The sequence below is a fragment of the Struthio camelus genome, chromosome 18 (assembly GCF_040807025.1).
Source record: "Struthio camelus isolate bStrCam1 chromosome 18, bStrCam1.hap1, whole genome shotgun sequence".
In the NCBI taxonomy this organism is placed as follows: domain Eukaryota; kingdom Metazoa; phylum Chordata; class Aves; order Struthioniformes; family Struthionidae; genus Struthio; species Struthio camelus.
This window is the reverse complement of record NC_090959.1, coordinates 10,194,821-10,210,744: the sequence shown is the minus strand read 5'-3', so window position 1 is coordinate 10,210,744 and position 15,924 is coordinate 10,194,821. Positions and strand designations below refer to the sequence as shown.

The 15,924-nt window shown below is 37.2% G+C and overlaps 1 long non-coding RNA gene across 2 annotated transcripts in view; it reads left to right on the top strand.

Annotated features, from left to right (window-relative positions):
• LOC104150045 (uncharacterized) overlaps nucleotides 1-15,924 on the top strand; it is a 164,485-nt gene that overhangs the window by 1,957 nt on the left and 146,604 nt on the right. Inside the window, exons 1-2 of one of the 2 annotated variants that reach the window (XR_011135314.1) lie at nucleotides 3,839-4,002; nucleotides 6,341-6,402. This is a non-coding gene — a long non-coding RNA (uncharacterized lncRNA). Of the gene's footprint in view, nucleotides 1-3,838; nucleotides 4,003-6,340; nucleotides 6,403-15,924 lie in introns of those variants that run through there. The other variant, XR_011135313.1, reaches the window with a different exon arrangement.

Sequence of the window (15,924 nt, the reverse complement as noted above, 5' to 3'; positions counted from 1 at the left end):
CCTATTGGACCTGGAGACATAAAGACAAATTTAGCAACTCTGCTGCTTTCCCTTTTCCCTGTTATTTCAGGGTCAAGAATTAACGAACATATGTGGGGAGTCTTGCTGTGTTTCCATGATCCATTCTGAGAGATGAGTCCCTGTAATGTTACCAGAGAGCATTCCTGCAACCTATGGATGGCTACTTCTTATGCAGGCATAAACCTGATCCTACCTAGAACAGGTCAAAGCTTGTAAAACTGTAGCTACATGCAGTTGAATTACTGCAGTGCATAAACATTTTATAAATGCAGATAGCATACAGTCTCTTGTGCTTATGTCACCTGAATGGGCATAATAAATAAAAACAGTACAAATTCTTCAGCCAGTGGTTCACGGACAATATATTTTGCGAAATGTATGCTGTTGTCACAGAATTAATTGCCTTGGATAACAAAAACTCATCTATTGTCCTCAACAAATTGATGTTCAGCTACAGATGTCACAGAGAAATCCAGAAAATAAGAGATTATAAGAACTACCAGTGTATCTTACATTTCTACACAAACCTTCAGTCTATCGCAACTGCGATGTGTGACCAGTAACGTTTTAAAATGTGTTGATCTGGTTCAATGAATGCTTTTCTCTAGTAATTGGAAATTTTCAGGGACGTAAACTGCATTATAAATATTCACCCACTGTTACGTACATAAATGTATGCAAAAGAAGTAAGGAACGATTCACAGCAATGATATACATTGCGACTCATATTTCAGAACAGTATGGCTAATTGGTGCATGTACTATTGAATTATTTTTAGTTTATTTTTACATACAGTTAAAGCAATAGTACATGCAATGACATCCATAGGTAAAAAAATGGCACACTTAAAAATTACAATTAGACGCTACAGTTAGATACTTGTTTATGTTAAATGTTCATCTCTTTGACAGCTTGTGTTGCTAAAGCAATGTTAAGGGCATGTAGGCCACCTTAGAGAAACATCAAGTGCATTCTATAGGTAGCAAATTCTGCAGTTCCTCCTGCTGAGCAGGTGAGAGTGCTCAACCTAGTCCTATTTCTTTGTAACAGTTGTAGGGGCTTGTAGCAATTTTTCTGTATCCCTTAATACAGACTGAGGTGTAGCTACCCACAAAATAATGTGAAGCAGCCTGGCCTCGAGTTGAAAAAGGAACATTAACAGAACAATGAAACTAAGTCTATTATTTTTGTTTAATTTGAAACCCACTAAAATGACTTACCCAATTTAATCATGTTATAGTCTTTATTTGCCTTTCTGCTAACAATATTCAAGATTTTGGGATGACCTAGTTTAAAACAGCCAGTGTCATAAATCCCCATTAAAGTATCTGTAAATAGGATGCATATTGTTTCTTCACTGTTTGATTTTGAACGCAACTTTATATTAAGGCAGTTCCAGTGGGCTGCGTTTCCAGTGTACAGCTGGAAAGGTTGTCATTCACATTCAGCTCACTTTATTCTATTGCAATGTGCATGTTTATTCCATTACTCTACAGCAACCTCTCTTTTTTTATTTAACAGAAATACAGTCTTGTGTTAAACAGAGCTCAGACTTGACTAGCATCCTCTAATATGTCCTTCTGGTGTTGCGTCTTAGGCGTTCCTTGTTCTGATTTCCTTTTTTTTGTTGTAGTTGAAATGTTCAGGATTGTTACTGTGAAAAGTTCAGTTCTATCTTGATTTTCCCCTCATTTATATTACAGCATCACACAAGACTTACGATTCACGTGTTATGTCTTGGATACTTTGAAGCACCTGTTAAGTTCAGAAGCTAAATCTAGTGCAATTGGAGATTGTATTTTGGTGATAATAGACTGTTTTGCTTCTGATTTTATGCTGACATCAGTATCAGTTTTATTACGATGAAATTATTTTTAATTTTCATTACTGTATGCAAGATAAGGATCAAGATTGATATCTTCTAACTCATAGTATGATTTCTGTGGTAAAAGATGTGTTTTAGTTTGCATTTTTTAAATACTGTGGTTAAGTACACAAAGTAACATTCAGGCTCAGCTAACTTGCAGTGACTAATTTCTTTTGCATTTAGAAGCAAAGATGCCTCAAATAATTATTTCCTGTTTTTAACACTTCCTTCTGATCAAAGGGTGAGAATGTGAGGAGAAAAGGTATTGATGGGTATAAGGTTGTATTATTTCTAGTGAGATACCTGGGTGTGTGTATCCACCCTGGGTCTGCAGTGCTCCATGAAAATAATTCCTGATCTTGGCTTTTCTTTCTGTTTTAACTCATAATTAGAGAAGGAGAAGTTAACAGATTTGAACTCAGGTGTGTTAAATTAATGAGGAGAAGGACTTGCTAATCCTGACTCAGTGTTGAATCTGTTAGGGAGAATGTACATCTTTTTATCCAGGACAGCTTCTTTCTGAAACACTTCAGAAGCAGTGCCATAGCTTTGTTGCAGAGTAAGGTCTTCTGTGAGTTCTAATCTGTGTGAAGTATGTGGTTCACTTGACCTTGTCTCCTAATGAAAACAGAAGATACTCTAGAGGCTGGACTTAGTGCTAAAAAGGAGATAAATTCAGGATCGTGGGAGTATAACAAGTGTTAGAAAGTACGTTTCAGTTTGTCAGTGTGCAGCAGAAAATTTCATCAAATACTGAAAATCCTTGCTCCAAAGCAAGCGGGGCACTTAAGGACTGAGATTATGGGAGATGACCATGAACCCTAAATGCTGCAGAATTACTGAAGTTCCGCTGCAGTAGAGCATCTTAGGCAAAGATGCAGTGCAACGCAAAACAAAAGTCCTTGGTGGAAGGAGGAGAGTGCAGCTGTGTAGAAGAATGGCACATATGTTCACAAGCTTCAGATACACTGTCTGCAGAAAGAGTCGGCATATTCATGAATGACTGGGAAAGAAAAGCGACATGAAAGTGGTCTGGTTTGTTAGAGCCTTTGTTGTAGACATGGCCTAATAGGGAGCATGACCAGAATGTGGACAGTTTTATATCACAGGACCAAACTGATGTAGGAAATAAGCTATATCAGGAACCACAGAAGCTGCAGACTGGAAAATGAAGGCAGATAATATTGATGAGCAGGAGAAACGTACGGAAAAAATATGTTTCACATGACAAAAATCAAAACTGGATTTAAAAGCAACACAGATTTTGTGAATTAATACAATTAATTACAAGGTGATGTCACAATCAGGTGTTAATATTTTGGATGGTGCCATCTACTGGTTAAAATGCTTTATCTGCAGTAGCTCAGACATGTTTTCAGAGCTGAAGAAGTTCACAGTGGTTGTATCTCATATGCCATTCATTTGTGGTAAATTTGTCATCTAGGGTGTCTGTACACTTGTAACCGTGGATTGTATAACCTCATCTTGAGTTTCAGGGGGATGTCTTTAAAATGTTATAACATGATTCCTACACTGACATAAAGCTCACTGGTCTCCTACCTTTACCTAATTTATTGCATGAGTTCTTATGACTTCTCAAATCTTAGCAACTTAACCTGGCCCTAAAGATAATTTCTAGTAAGGAGGCTGCTGAGAGGTAAAAGTACTTGTAGCAAAAAATATACACACTCAAAAGTAACCACTTGGTGTCACTCTCTTCCAATGGTTAATACCATATGGCATTAAAGAAATACTGAAATTGTTTACTCAGTTGGTATCTCCTTTGGAAACATTATTGTAGACTATTGGGTAGGAGCAGAGCTGCTCATGTAATGTCTTCCTCTTTTAAATTAACTGTTTTTAGTATTGATTCTGTAGTGATAATTATATCTTAATATCCTGTATTGCCCATTGCAGTGCCTCTTTGATTCTCCAGGTATGAGACTGAAATTTAGAAGCTCAGTAGATGAAGCATCTCAACCACGGACCGATGTACTGGGGGAAGGAAGGGAAGATGGGGTGGCATGGAAAGGAAAGAGCAAGGCTCTGAGGAGGCTGCAGAACTGCTGCATGTCATAACTATTCTTTTTCCTGCTCCAGAACAAGTACTGGAGGTATTGCTCTCTTGTGTGCAGTAACCGTGGCCATCCCCATCACACAGTAATATAAAAATCTAAAGTATAGCACGGAATTATTTTTTGCAGAAATGCTGTAGGGTCTCAGGCATAGACTTTGCCTTTCTAAGTTAGGCTCTACATGACAGCAGAGACCATCCTTGACCTGTTAATCAAGTAATAATTCAAGTTCTGTTTTAATTTCATTCATTCATAGTATCTTAAAACTATTAGTGTATTTTTGAAAACTTTGCTTTAAGCGATGGAAAGTTATTAGGAGTTGAAAGTCATTTAATTTTCTACATTGTTCCTTTCCATTCTTCACTGTGAAACATGCTCTTTTCCCACTGACAAAATACTTTAGACTAAAATGCTTCTACTTGTAAAATTAACCCTTGTTTAGCTTGGCTTGTTTTGAAGGCTTGTTCAGTGACTTCTGAACTCTCTCATTCTTGATAGGAACTAGTACAAATTTAAAAGAAAAAAATCTTAAAACACTATTTAGTGATGGTAGAGATAGAATAGAATAGGTAGTAGGAATGAGTGGATTGGAAATTTTATGAGAAAGCCTGTTGCATGACATTTGCAGTCCCGGATTGCAATGTAAAGAGGATAAATTAATCTCTGGTTTAAGGGCTTGTAATTTCAGTTGAAGTCAAAGGGGGTAATGCATGTTTACCCCAGTGCTGAAGTTGACTCTGCAGCTCCATACTTTTGGATGCCTGTCCCAGTTGAACAGAAGGTCTTAAATCCGTTTCAGTCTAGAATATGGGCTGAAAAAAAAAGGTGTGGATCAGAGACCTGTGCCCTACAAATGTGTGCAACCATTTAATAGATATTTAGTCCTCAAATTGCACTCTCCACATGTTCCAGAGCAGCAAAACATTTCCTAACAGCCTATATGAAATTTAAGATCTAACTTATGAAATACTAAAAGTTGCAAAATCTTCAAAGTGTTGCAGGAAAATGGCAGAAGGGATTAAAGGCATTACTGGTGACTTACAATAGTGCAAAACTGAAAATATTTTATGATCTCAGGACACAGTCCTTTTCGCACTTTAGAGAGGAAGGCAATTCCTCCCCAAAATAATTCCAACCTGTGTAACCTGAGGCACATTCCTTCCTGTTCCCAAGGTGTTCTGATTCAGAGTGTTTAATTGGTAAATTGTCCATTAGAGTTTGGCACTGGAAAAGAAAAGGAGAAGCCAAAAGAAAGGATTTGATCCCATTACTTAATTCCACTGTATAAAAAAGGAAGGTGCTTGTCCAGACTCCAGTATGTATTTCATATCCCATCTTCATTCTCGCTGGTTAAAAGCAATTTGAGGAAAGTTTGCAAATACGCAAGTTCTGTTATATGATGAGGCAATATTTGTGACTGGCTAAAGCATCCTATTTTGATTTCTGGACTCTTCGTGAGTAGTTGTTGGGTTAGCTGTCAGGTTTATTCTTCAGGTGTTCTGAAACAAAAGTGCTGAGACTAGGTAATCAGAATCCTATTAGTAAGACCAGGATACCAAAAACTCTGCTCACTGCCCCTGTTAGAGTGGAAATAATCTTTTTTTGCACAGAACAAGAGTTTATTCTAAACAAGCCTGAAGAAATGATCTCTCAATCAGAGTTCTGTGTGAAGAGCAAAGGAGCAGTACTTACCTGTTTTCTATACCCTGAAGTTTTGTTCGCCAGTGATTATGTGTTGAGCTGCGTGTGTGGGAGGAGTGTATAATAAATGTGTATATACACACACATTTTGCTGCTTCTGATATTTTCAACCTTTTCAGGTATTTCAAAGTGCATTTAAGGTTAATATCATGCTGTGGTAGAAGCAGGTAGAGGTGGAAATTCATTAGAAAGCTATAGCTGCGAAAGACCATCTTACCATTGGATGGCACTGCAGTCCTTAGTGCTCATAATAATCATACCCTCTGAATAATTTTACTCCTCATAAGAATTTTAGGTCAAGCAGCAACTAATAGGCAAATAGGCACTGGAAAGATTTTTTATGGCTAATGTGGAATTAATAAAATAAAATTATACTTGCAGAGCTGGCTCTAATTTTGCAGCATTAGGTTTTAGAAAGCCCATACTCAAATTTTCCCAGGTTGCTTAGCTTTCAAGATAGAGATTTTAAAATGCGGTTAATTCTGGTTTTTGGGACTCAGGTAGCATGTTGCTCTCTGCTGTCATGAAAGATGTTATGGTTATGTTTTGTGATTATAGGGTATTGTATCCCAGGACTTTCACTCTTTTATTCTTTAGGCAAATGTTCTGTATTAATGAGAAAATGATGTATTCAGCAACCCTGTTTTTAAAGCATGGTTTTTATTTTTCCTCACAGCAGGTATGGCATATCTGAATGTGGAATCCTCTTTACCTGAATGTCTTAGAGCTACAGAATGGGTGAGTGTTTAAGTCCGGCCTTACTGCGGGCCTGCAATTTTGCAAAGTTGTGGTTGCTGTTTGTGCCTATGCAAGGAAGCACTGATTTCAGCTTGGGCTATTGATACGCTGTTAGTTTAATACTGAGACAGTTATGTCATTGGTATCACTATGACCATAGCATGGCGTTCAGTGCAAGCAAGCCACTCATGAATTCACTCAAACTTCCTATAGGGATTTGCAGTCTGTACGGAATTCATTGCAACCAGTACAGTTAGTTTGAAGCTAACTGAATTATATACATGAACTGCTGACTAGACTCTGGGCTATATATTCACTTGCAAAGTGTTTGGCAGCAATATTGGCTTATTGGCCTCACCTCTTGTGCCACCTGCTGCTGGTTTCTGTGGTATACCACCCCTTGCATTGTCTCAGCCCAACTATTCATGCAGCTGCACTTTGAAACGGATCTGGGAACTCATCTACTTAAATATATATATATATATAGTGTTCTGGTTTAGTTTTAAGCCAGATCAGGTCTGCAGGATAGCTAACCACATGGCTACAGAAACTGTTTCTGTAGTAGAAGAGAGTACAGTGATGCTCGGGCAGGAAAATTATAGAATAAAGTATCAATACCTTAAGCAAGTATTACCACTAAAGACTTCATCTTGTGATACCACAGCTAAGTAAGTGTCCTATTTTAGTGATTTAAATTAAGGTAAGATCATATTTTAAGTGATTCTGTTTGGAGTTACTTCCATATGCCATCTCCTGGATGATACATAGGTATAGTATGGGCCCTGACAAACACAGATATTCGGTTTTGTGCACAGCTCAATGTGGAGCGTAATATTTCTGACAAAAAAAAAAACGCATAAGCAAGATCACCATAGGTGGCAGAAACTATCTCATGTAAAAAGAGTGCTCTGAAATTCTTTTTAGAAGGCAATAGAATGAAAGCCTTCAAAGTACTGTGATCTAGTTTCAGGTAAACCTTTAAGTGCAAAAAAAGTAATTATATGAAAATAAGAATATGTCCATTTTAACCAGTATTCTGAGAGGTGACTTTTTATATTGTTTTATATATTTGTCTCCCTCTCTCTCTTTCTCTCTCTCTCTCTATTTATTTATACCTCTAGTGACCAGCTGTTTCTGGAGACATATCTTACTTCTTTTGTAGTGTGTGAGTTCTTCTATCATTCTGAACTTATTTCCCATAAAGGGAAAGAATCTCAGATCAGCTCTTCTTTCGCTTAGTCCAAGAAGAGCTCAGTATAACTGGCTTAGAAACTAACAGCTCATCTGGATTGGCAGAAGGTCCTTTTACACGTTGTATTTCCCCAGCACTGTGCATAAACAAGCAACCTTCACCTGAAATATTTTTTCCAAGTCAGATATAGTGAAAATTCCACTGGCCTAGCTTGATAAGCAGGCAAGCCAGACAAATAGTACTGCGGGGGAAGGAAATCTCGGTGCATGGTTGGCCTTGTTCTCTTACCTGTCAGCAGGAAAGGGACCTATGAAACTTTCTTCTAACATATTATCTGAATCTTATCTACTCAAACACTTCAGAGTTCAGGCAGAACAGCCAAAGTCAATTTTTGTTTGGAGTGTTTAAAACCAAAGATAAACAGAAGGGAGAAGTTGTGTGTGGGGAGGTCCTGGGGCGGAGAAGGGACTGGGTGGTGGGATTGGGGAGGGAGTGTTTTAACCTACGTTGACGCTTCTGAAATCTTCTTGGAAGTATCTCCTCTCCTCAAATGACAATGAAATTGCACAGTACATATTTGCGGGGGGTGAGGGGCATCTACTGGCTTGTATTCAGGGGCCAATATTCTATCTGACCTCAACAGGCTGGTGAAACAATGGTCAGTATAAATTAGAGAACAGATTTGTCATGGCTGTATGCTACTTACCTGGCACTAGAAAGCCTAAAAAGTGCCTTTGGAAATGTATGAAACAGGAATTGAATTTTCAGAGCTTTGTCTGCTAATATTTTAAAATACAAAAAAAAGTGCTTTACTGGACTGCAGGACTCCAAAGTGCCTGAAACCCTGTGGACCCTCACAGTGTACACTGCTGTGCTAGTCCACACACAACAGAATCCTTAGTATTTCAGGAATATTTTGTGAACTTCCCTCTCTTGCCAGCTGAAAGCAAGCACCTGGGTGTTACTCGGACCCAGTTCTGTTTGATAATTGGGAGACTAGTTATTCCCCCGCCCTTCATTGAAACAGATATTCTCAGCTCAGCTCTCAAGCCAACTCAGCGCTATGTTTATATGGTAGTATTTCATCCATAAAAAATCTCCTTCAGTTTACTAACATCTTGTTTACTGAGTGTTATGGCTTATAAAAGCTACAAGGGCTAATGCTGTTGGAATAGCTTTTGCCGTTTACTGACCAATCACTGCCGTTTTTCAGAGTTGCTATGTCCCAAAGGAAGCTCCAAGAATGATTGTGCCTCAAGAGACGTAACTACTTCCAATTCTGTAATGTGGATGCAGAGTATAAATTGTCTGGCATCATCTTTTATGATGCAGCCCTATCCCTTTGGTTATGTGTCATCTGCTCTGTGATTAAGGAAGAAAAAGCAAGATGCAATTCCCTGCTTTACGCTTCCTTCCCTGTGGTGTAAATTGTATAGAATGGCATCCAGAAATGCATTTGCTTCCAATGGTTTGAGCAGGGCTTCAACAAGGAATTCTAATCTGATACTGTCAAACTTTATTTCAAGTATAAAAGAGAGAGAAATAAAAGCATTATTATGAAATTAAAACACTGCTGTTACTAATTCCCCTGTCTATGACATGTAGTGTGATTGGTAGTTGTGGCTAGATCATCCTTTCTGTTTTAAATGAGAGCTGGCCTTGAATCCTGTTTCCTTCTTCTGTTCCCTGCTTGTAGAAATTTCATTCCCAATGTTTTCTGTGAGCTCTTCTTTCTTCTTTGTTGTTTTCGGTGCTATTTTGAAGACTTTTGAATACTTTTTTTGTCTTTAATTGTCTGACTGTACTACTCTTAGAATAATTTCAGATAGAAAGCATGTAAAATTCAAATGAAATACTCTATGAACTAAGAAGCGACAAAAAGCAAGCACTATTACATGTTTTCAGAGGTTACTAAAATCAAATGACTCTGAAGTCTGTCTTGTTTTCATGTGCCTGACACACAGATACTTTGCAAATAAAGACATGTGAGTGTTGCATTGGCAGAATTAATGACTGCATATATTTTTCTAGCAGCAGACAGATCCTCCTGTATTCTTATTTAGAAGTGTAGATAATCCATATGTCATTTTTATTCCTCAATTATGATAGTATCTTCCCACATTCTCCTTCTTCATGGTTCTTGTGGAAACTTAGGGTTGGGGCAAAACTTGCAGCTTGTGAATTTTCCAGAGTATTCTATATGCACTGACTAGACACTGTTGGCCTCATGTTTCATGAAAGAGCGGAGTAATAGTAAAGTATGGTTGGAAGAGATCTTGAGAGGTAAAATTAGGGATCAGCTACAGTGATATAATTTCTGACAGATGTTTGTCTATGTGATTCTCAAACTGATAGTTACAGAATGAATTGAAGGGGAATTAGAATGTGTAAGAGGGGAAGAGAGTATATTGCCAGAGTTTCTGGGAACAGAGTGCAGGATGTATCCAAGGAGTCTGAGATAAAGAGAGGGCTAAGCAGCGCATTTCTGCTCTCTTCCCTCCCGCTACCTTTTCCCAGCCACATCTTCTATACCCATCTCAGTAGTTTGCAGCATTCATTCTTCCACAAAAGAATCCATGGGGTATCCCTTTCTCCCCATTAATCTGAGAACCACTGAGTAATCCGTTGGGGAGGAGAATGCCAAGGGCATAGATTGTACTGGAGCAGGGAGAGAAAGCATTCAGATGAACTTTGATGTTCCTAAAGACCTGAAGGGATGGAGATTCTCTAATATTTTCAGGCATTCTCTTCCAGTGCTTCAGTAGCCTCCTAGTGTCTAACATGAATCTTTACTTCCAGTACTGCTCGTAGTTCTCCTCTTGAAGAAGACATTTTCGAATGAGGTGTTTTTCAATGCTAAGACTGTAGGCATTGGCCTGTAAGTTTTGAAGGATTATATATCTTTATATATACCAGTAATGACAAGTGATATTCAAATATTATTGTCATATATTAATTTTACATGTTAAACATTTTGGAGCAGATAACTTTGAGCATCCCAATACATATGTAAGAAGCCCACGAGACTGGTTTGCAAACACATTAGGAAGTTGAATGTGCACATGGCTGATTGCACAGTAACATATGGAGATAAGTAAGTACCTGCAGTGGATGTGGAATGTGGGTGTAATTGTGCAAACTGCATATGTAATCAGAATAATTAAGGAATAGTTTATATGCATTTTGAACTTACATTTGTGTGTGCATATCTTTTAAAAATCAGTTACTTTCTCTGTCCCTGGCATCAGCCAGTGAACATACCACATATGAGTCATTTTTGAGTGCTCTTGCTAAAGGACTAAATCACAAGCTCTCCTTATTTATAAAAGAAGGAAGCACTTCCAGTAGAGCTGTTTTGTAACTGTTAAAATAGGAGGAAATTTAACTAAACCAGTTTATTCTGGTTACTATGAAAAATGTTGTCTGTGAAAACATAAAAGCACTTACAAAATGTCAACATTTCAGTCCTATCTGCACATAGATCAATATGAATAGGTCACAGTAACCTCTTAAAGAGAGGAGGTCTGCATGACAACCAAAACTAATTATCTAAGGTTCTAGAAAGAAAAACAAACCACCTTTATCCATAGGGTGTCTGCTCTCAACAGGATGATTTATATCAAATAAGTTTGCATGATCTTGTTTTAAAATGGCTTCTTTTAACTTTGTATTGTAGCAAAAGTAAAACTTCTATCTATACCAACGCTACGCCAGTGCATATTTAATCTAGAAATATATATTCTGCGTTGCTCATTGTTTCAGTTTGCTGCTGTGTGAAATGACTCTCTCTCTTGACAGGCACAAATATAGGAAAACGTCTCTAATTACATGTTTAATTACCATCACTGTATGCAGTAAGCTGCACACATATGTAGCTTGGGATAACATTTTCAAAAGCTATTAACTAAAAAGCTTTCAAGACATGTCTGTACCAAGTGGTGGTGTGAATTGTAGAGATGCCAAACTGACACATGAACATGGTGCAGCGCAGTTCTGCAGATATATCACCTGGCAATTTTAAGTAGTGTAACTTAACTGTAACAAAACTCTATTAATAAAGTCCTGCCTTTCTGCCCCATGTCTGTCATAATTCAGCAATATTATTTCTGATTCTGGTTCTCTGCTCTGTCACTGTGTAGAGTCTTGGAAGTGCGTGCATCATTTGTGTGGTGTGAAAATCTCTCTGGAAGTTAAAGATTCAGGCACCTAAGTATTATAAATGCTTTTACAAATCATAGGATAAGTGTAGAATGTCTTTGTAGATCTTGTGTGGCATACAGAAAATCTGAATCTAGCTAAAAACTAAATGGTAAAGTAACTAAAAAGCCCTCAAAATATTGTCTGGTCTTGATATCTTGGAAATAATTTTTGTTACTTAGATATACAGTCAAGTAATATCAGTCAATTTCCACATGCATTATGATTTATGTGCTTAGCACTCCTATATTTTAATCAGGGGCCAGAAAAAGATTGATGTACTTGATAGCTCTAATTTTAGAATATGCAATGAAATAGCAAAATCAGAAGAAATACAAATACTTGGGATTTGGATTCAGTTCCTATTCTTTGGCATATTACCTGCAAACTTTAATATGAAGAGGTCAAATATGAAGTGCGCTACAGAGACTTAGGTTTTCTGATTTTAAGTTGTTTCCTTCTGAAGGCTTTTTATTTGCTTTATTTGTTTCGTAAGCAGGCCCAGATTCAATGAAATTCTTGACAGGATGGTATATATTCATACCCAGGAATATGCCTAACAGGTTCACTAAATCAGTCAAAATTCTGATTTTCTGTCTATTTAAAATGTAATACAGAATGCATAGCATAATTTTTTTGTCATCTCTCTCCACTCAAAGGATCAAGCAGTTGAAACTGTAATCAGATTCCTCTGAGTCTGATCTTTAACTGATGAATGCTAGCTCAGTAAAGCCCAGAAGTACATGGGACATAAATCTTTCACAAATATAAATCTGAATCATTGTAAACACTTCTTGTAAACTAATTCTCATCCAACAACCTCCAAATTCTTAAACATTTGATTATGAATCTTTATCACAGTAGTAATAAATTGTCTTTTTTCAGTTCAGGTGCAGTAAAGGCCCAAAGAAGTATAATGCCACAGTAAAGATGTCGTCACATGACCTAAAGTTGTCAAAAATCACCATCGCATAAATTATTGCCTGTCTACTGAGCTACAGACACTGACCATGAGGGCATTTTTAGCCTGTGCCAGTTCTGTAGTAAAATGTGTTAGATTAAATCACTGTTAAAGATATTGGAATAGACCTTAAATAGGAAATTGAGTGGCAGGACCCTTTAAGGAGCTTACGAAAGACAGTGTTCAGCTGTGTTCCACATGCACTTCTAAATTACTTATGATAACTTAAATGAAGGGAGCAAATGGCCGTTTACATACAATAAAATGTTTATTTTAGTTGCGTTATTTCCAGAACACTGACAACTGAGACAGAAGCTCCCCAGGAATACAGGTTATTATATCCCTTTGAAATGTAGACACTTTGGGATTAACTAAAGTTATGGTAGTCTGAAAATCTGAAGTTTCTGGTTTGTGTATTACAGACATCATTTTTGCTACCTGCCATCTAGAAATCTGCAGTATTGTTGCAGAGCTACAAGTGTCTGTTCTACGTTTTGTAGGGTTTATATATACTGGAGTACGTTTTGCAAGACATTTGTTGGATCACTTCCAATTCTTTCTACAAAGCTTTATCCACCTTACCCACAGTAAGGGAGACTACTGGGAAAACTGATATTGATCCGCTTTATAATGGGGACAGGGATGCAAATTCCCACCTTAGTAGGAGGTATCTCCTGGGCTACCTTCTAATGCTTAACATAGAAAGCAGTTACTACTGAGACCTGTCCTATGCTGAGTTATAATCAAGAAATCATATGTTTTTGTGATTGTTATGAATGACAGGTCTTCTTTGGACAGTTCGCTGTTTGAGGCTGCTTCTCAGTATTTTCTTATTTTTCTTGTTGCATCTTTTTGCCTCCGTGTTAACAACTCCAATGTTGTGATTTACAAAATATTTGTTCACACCTGATGGGACAGAAAAAATGGGCTTCGTTATCCCATTTTCTCACTAATTTTTTACACTTACGTAACCGAATCAACTCCTATAATGATACTCCTGATTTACATATGTAATAAGAATTGGACTGTTAAAGAATGACAGCAAGAAAAGACAAATTCTGTCTTCCCAAAAGAAAAGAATTGAAAGGGTGAAGAAAGAAACAATGCTTAATGAGGTCCACTGAATGGGTCCTTTGCTACAGAAATTTGGGCTTGTGAATTGCATTAAGCAAACAGTCTGCCTACAGGAAAAACCAAATGGCACTGTTGGGTCATGCTAGCTGGCCAAGTGTTGACCATAATCAAAAATGAAAACCTTCTTTGACACCTGAAGATCATGAACTTTTGTTAGACATAGCACCCATCTCCGGTGGTTGCTCAAGGAACTGATTTGTTGACACATTGAAAAATAATGTAGTGAAGAAATTTTATTATACACAAACTATGTCTTGATCAAATTACAGAACCTCACTGATGCAAGTTTACATCTGGTGAAGGTTTGGCTCTCAGATTTTGTTCTGCATATATCTGTCGTCTTGCAAATCCGTGTATTTATTCCAGCATAAAAAAAAATTGACAAATATCAAGAACAACACATAAAATAGAAACTATGAGAATTTCTCAGTACAATGAGAAGTTGCTTCTCAAATGCAAGTACTCAGTATAAACCCTCCTTGAAGGTCTTTGGTCACGTTTGTCTATGAACTCGGGGTTTTTTAGGTTTCAGAGTATTGTTAGTAATATGTAATAATGGCCAGTAGTTCCTCTTTTTATCAGTCTGTGCTTTTACGTGGTTAAGTGGAGTAGCTTTCACATTCCTTAACTGTAAGTAAACCTTACGTTCCGTTACTCAGCTTTTAATTATCTGAACAGTAAATAGGAAGAGATGGCAATTTAGAACTAGGTGCACTGAATTTTGTTCCGAGGATACTGCCACTCTGCATTGACAACAGAAGAATTAAGGGCAGCTAACTTCCCCATTTCGGTATCTAGTTTATTGTGCAAAAGTCAGTAGTATGAATTTCCACTTCTAAAAAAGGAATGGGTGTCTCAAATTCAAAATTACTGGTTCTTGGGCCCCATCATGTACCATCTGTGGCAGCTTACCACCGATTCTGACGAAAACTAAATAGAGCTCTTATTACAGGTTAGAAGACTTTAACCGTTAAGTCTTTACAACAGTAATGAATTTGTTTTAATAAAACTGTTAAGAACTCCAGAAGGGGAGCAAACAAACAAAATTCATTTTGAAAGTTCTTTGCATGTCAGTCAGAGTCAGCAAAATCAGATCAAATTTTTTTTGTTTGTAGGATTTTAGAGAAGGTATTTTACAATTGATTTCAGGGCCATTTTAGCTTTTTTTTTTTTTTTTTTTTGCAAAGGACTTTTAAAAAGGAACATGGGGCTTCACTTTTGCCACAGCAAAGCATTTTCAAATGTTAGAACATCGTGTTTTATGAGGTGAAAAATAGTGTTGCCAGGACGTAGTTTTAAGTACTGGAAAAGTCAGTGTCTTCACAGAAAATTGGGATGTTTTTGAATAATTAACCATACAGATCTGTGAAATACATTCCATTATGCAGTATTTCAGTGAATCATGAAAATCTCTAGTTCAAGATTTTCCTTATCTGAAATAGAGATACATAGCTAAGCTTGTAAGGAATGATTGAATACTTGTTGACAATTTTTAGCAAAACATTTTGTCTAAAACTTCTGATTTTTTAGATGAGAAATTTCTTGTGGGCACGTTACAGTTTCTGCAAAAAGCTTCTAAGATCCTAGGTGGAATTTCCAGTCAAAATAAGAGATTATATAAGAGATCCTCCCAATTCAGAACATCAATCTAGGGCTATCACTCACAACAGGAACTATAACTTTTGTCTCCTATGTCTCAGAAAAGTGCCTTGAAGAAAAGTTTGTTTGGAATTTGGCTGCCTGTATAGGGGTTATGTGCTCACGTTCTTCCTCTTGGAAGAAATTTGAAAGGTCTTTAGTTTGTTCCAGTCTGGAATGCAACTAAATGTTGAAACTTCAAATTTTTTCCCGGAAATATTTTCCCTGTCCAGCCGTAAGATAGGATAGGTTAAATATAGTGGCTTTAGCCTTCATATAATCCTACTGTGCATCTTGGTTTCATTCTTTGTTCTTTGGGATATGTACGTACATCTTGTATTGTCTTACATCCATTACACAGATGAACAATGCCATGGGATGCGTGACCCACCTAATAGCT